Source organism: Silene latifolia, chromosome 11 (genome assembly GCF_048544455.1).
Source record: "Silene latifolia isolate original U9 population chromosome 11, ASM4854445v1, whole genome shotgun sequence".
In the NCBI taxonomy this organism is placed as follows: Eukaryota; Viridiplantae; Streptophyta; class Magnoliopsida; order Caryophyllales; family Caryophyllaceae; genus Silene; species Silene latifolia.
In genome coordinates this window covers 21,500,022-21,504,247 of record NC_133536.1, presented here as the reverse complement: position 1 = coordinate 21,504,247, position 4,226 = coordinate 21,500,022, and the positions used below count along the sequence as shown (strand labels likewise).

The 4,226-nt window shown below is 33.5% G+C and overlaps 1 long non-coding RNA gene across 1 annotated transcript; it reads right to left on the bottom strand.

Annotated features, from left to right (window-relative positions):
- Nucleotides 1-659: 659 nt before the first annotated feature.
- LOC141611356 (uncharacterized) lies at nt 660-3,693 on the bottom strand. Its single transcript, XR_012528599.1, has 3 exons — nt 3,445-3,693; nt 1,681-1,712; nt 660-1,331 (listed from the first exon to the last, which is right to left on the bottom strand). It is a non-coding gene; the product is annotated as an uncharacterized LOC141611356 (long non-coding RNA).
- Nucleotides 3,694-4,226: the final 533 nt, after the last annotated feature.

Below are 4,226 nucleotides of genomic sequence, written 5' to 3'. Positions count from 1 at the left end.
TAAGCTGAATTGAATAATACTCTCTTTTAAATTGGTAGATACATGTCTTTAACTTGTTAGATACACTTCTTTAAATTGTTAGATACATGTCTTTACTTTACTAAATACACGCTACATACACATTTATAAAAAGTTAGATACACTCCTTCAAATTGCTAGATACATGTCTTTACCTTACGAGATACACTCATTTACCTTGCTAGATACGCATCTCTGATAAGCTAGATACACTTCTTTAAATTACTAAATACATGTCTTTACTTTGTTAGATACATGCTGTTACCTTGCTAGATACATCTTACAACGCGAACCATACAAACTACTTAGATATACAAAATAGTAGTTTAGATAGGTAAAATAATAGCCCATATACTCATTTTACTAATGAATGATTTTTTTTTAAAATATATAAATGGACCGTCTCATAATGTAAGACGATTTTACATACCTACATTATAATTACTACGAATATTTTTTTATAAAATACCATAAACTTAATAGACTTAGTCGTCAATGTAATTAAATCTACTTGATTAATGGTAATTGACATTGACACAACATCTGAAATTAATTACTACAGTAGTAATATTAACGTGTTAAGGTAAATGGAACAAACTAAGTATACATCAATCTAGAAATTGAATTGAATTGAATGACTAAGCAAGTAAGCTACAAATACTTTGAATATAATAATGTATGCGACGGAATATCAAACAACACCATTCCTCTAAATCAATATAAAAAATGTGATACCCTGGACTGCATCTATGCTCATAATCGGAAAATTAATGTCACTGTCAATAACAACAACTAGTTGCTACACGCATAGCAACTAGTTAAAAAACAAGAAGTAACTTGCCCCTAACATTCCAATTCAATCATCAACATCAACAAATATAACAATCAATTATCTAACTAATCTTTATATCATCCGAAGTAGTGACAGCATTCAAGACTTGAACATGCTTAACACCAACATGCGGATAAATGTCGACAAGATTGTGATGAGCTTTGACAGTGGCTGATTTCAAACTTCCAAGTAATTCTCAATGTCTTTAGCATCTGAGCTGAGATGAAACCACCTTTTGTGTAGTTTAGGAGCTCTGTCGCTGATGGCTATTGAAACGTTGTTAGGGAATAGATTTCTAAATACAAATGGCTGAAGCAAAGTTTTTACAAAATAGTGAAGTTACTGTGAGTGTAGATATAGCAGATAGAATGATTGTCATGGCTTGAGTAACCTTGCTTGTCACTTCATTTGAGTATCGGATTATCGATATGGCTGCTCCTCTCCTAGGGAATATATATGCCACCATGCTAATGATGAGAATCTGCAATTTCTACTTTCAGATATTAAACAGAACATGTAAAACAACAAAAAAAAAAAAAAATTGAGCTGTGCAGCTTAAACAAGACCGGAAAGCCAGAAACCTGAACTGGCAAAATGTTCAGAAATCAGCACTGTGAACTGACATTAGGATTATCTACCAGAAAAATAAGATAAACCTTAGCACTCATGACCCTTAATTACTAATTACCCCACTCAAGTCCAATTGTCCGACTCCTAACCATTGAACGGACATAATCAAACCCCAAATGATCTGATAAGTGCATAATACAACTAAAAGGATCCAAATCGATAGCGGCTAAATGAATTGTTTTCTAGAACTATAATATTACCTGATTCCTCAAAAGAAGTTGATCTGAACAACCTGTTGAAACAAATACAAAGAAATCGAATGTATGAGAAAGGATTCGCGTAAATTGAAGAAGAAGAAGAAGAAGAAGAAGAAGAAGAAGAAGAAACTCATGATAAGCTAATGCCAACTATATATGAAAATAATTTCAATGAGATTCATAGATTTTCTATCAAATCAAAACATTACTAAATATAAACAAAGCTCCAAAATTACCACAGATGATCCATCTTCTGCGTCAAGAGATGCTTTACGGACATAAACAAATTCATGAACATTGACAAGATAAGCGAGGAGCAAGCATACGGTGGAGATATTAACGATTTTCTCATATCAAGTCCAATTTGTATCGAGCAAAATTATAATCAATGTCCGATTAAATCACATATCATCGGAACATAAAAATTGACATCGAGAAAGCTTATAATCAATGTCCAGGTTTCAACTAAGTCAGCGTTAATTGCAAAGGCGAGCATCTACAATATAACTAACCTAGCTATGATCAACATAGTGCGTTAAATCTCCGAACATCTTTTAATCGAATGTAATCAATCTCATACAGCTAAATTACGCTATAATAGTCAATAAAAATTATGTCGATTGCGGATACAAACCAACCCTACACCCTTCTTAAAATTAGAATACTCGTCCCTCACGTTTGTTCTCATTAAGTTGCTAGATACAATTGTTTAAGTTGGTAGATACGTATCTCTAGCTAGCTAGATACACTCATTTAAGTTGCTAGATATATAAATTTAGCTAGCTAGATACACTTTTTAAAGTTGCTAGATACATACCTTTAGCTAGCTAGATACACTCGTTTACGTTTATAGATACATACCTTTAGCTAGCTATATACACTTTTTAAAGTTGCTAGATACATACCTTTAGCTAGCTAGATACACTCGTTTAAGTTTATAGATAAATACCTTTAGTTAGCTAGATACACTTCTTTAAGTTTATAGATACAATCCTTTAAATCGCTAAATACACTCCTTTAACCTCGCTAGCTACATACCTCTAATTAGCTACATACACTTCATTAAGTTGCTAGATACATACCTCTAGATAGCTAGATCCTTCATTAAATTGCTAGATACATACCTCTAATTAGCTATATACACTTCATTAAGTTGCTAGATACATACCGCTAGATATGTGCCATCTTCTTCCTTCAAATCCCATCAAGATTCATAACTTAACTCACACATATCACAAAGAGAATACAATCCCTCTGGTACCTATAATTTCCATATGACCTTTCTAAAAGTAACACCCCAATTTTTTTTGCAAACATTACCCCGAATTAATAATTCCCAATTCACAAATTTGATCAGCAAATAGAACTTCCTTAAATCAACCCATCACATTTCACAAGGAAAATAACATTTTAAATACAATGTACTTGAATATTCTCTCATTTTCGTCCTTCAAATTCATATCATATGTATCCCCAATGCCCAATTAACTCACAAATTAATGATTTGACATGGGTAATTCTAAAAATAAAAATCATTATCATCAACTTCTCAACCTCAATTCATATTCTTTTTCATCCCGAAAATTCATGTACATCCCATATTATCTATAATTTGACATGGGTAATTCATATTCTTTTTCATCCTGAAAATTCACGTGCATCCCAAATTATCTAGATATTTTTATTAACCAGTGATATTTTTTCCAAAATCAATTGAAATGCGAGATCTACAATAAACGAATTAAGATTTCAGAAAATTAATAGTACCGTCGAAGAAATCTGGAACTTTAGAGCCGAAAACTCCAAGGAAGTCGTCAGATAATCCATAACTTGGTTGTTGGCCATAGGAGCGACAAAAGAAGATCGGTGGCTTGGTATGCGTGGCCGGTGGAGGATAGCACCATCTCCGGTGGTCTTTATCGAAGCAACGGCGGATGGTGGTGGTGGTGACTGGTGGTGGATGAAGGAGATGGAAATTTAGGTGGGGTGTGTGATATAAAGGATAAGGGTGAGGGAAGTGAGACCGATGGGTTTGGTTTTGCTTTTATTAAATTAGTTCGTACGGTTCGCACCGTACTTTAGTTCGCACACGACCCGACCCTATATATATATATATATATATATATATATATATATATATATATATATATATATATATATATATATATTGTCAAGAAAAGAAAAAGGCAAGCAACACCCCTCCTCATCGTTGCTAAATAAAGGGCAATTTGATGTTTTTCCAAAATGAGTCGGGTTTACGCATTTTTTGCATGGTTTGGGAAACCGAGCCTTTGTTACGGTGTAAACGTTACCATTTGTTGAAATAAGAGGAGTACTTTTGAATTTTTTCAATTTGAGTTGGGTTTATGCAATTTTTTGCATAGTTTTGGTGATCCATGCTATGTTAGGGCATAGACGTGTCTCATGTGTTGCAATAAGAAATGGGGTATGATGTGTCGGCAATTCTTGATTTGAACTACACATATCCAAACGGTGCTTGCACCAATCCCGTTTCGACCTACTCTCTAGCCCCGTTACAACCCTTTGCT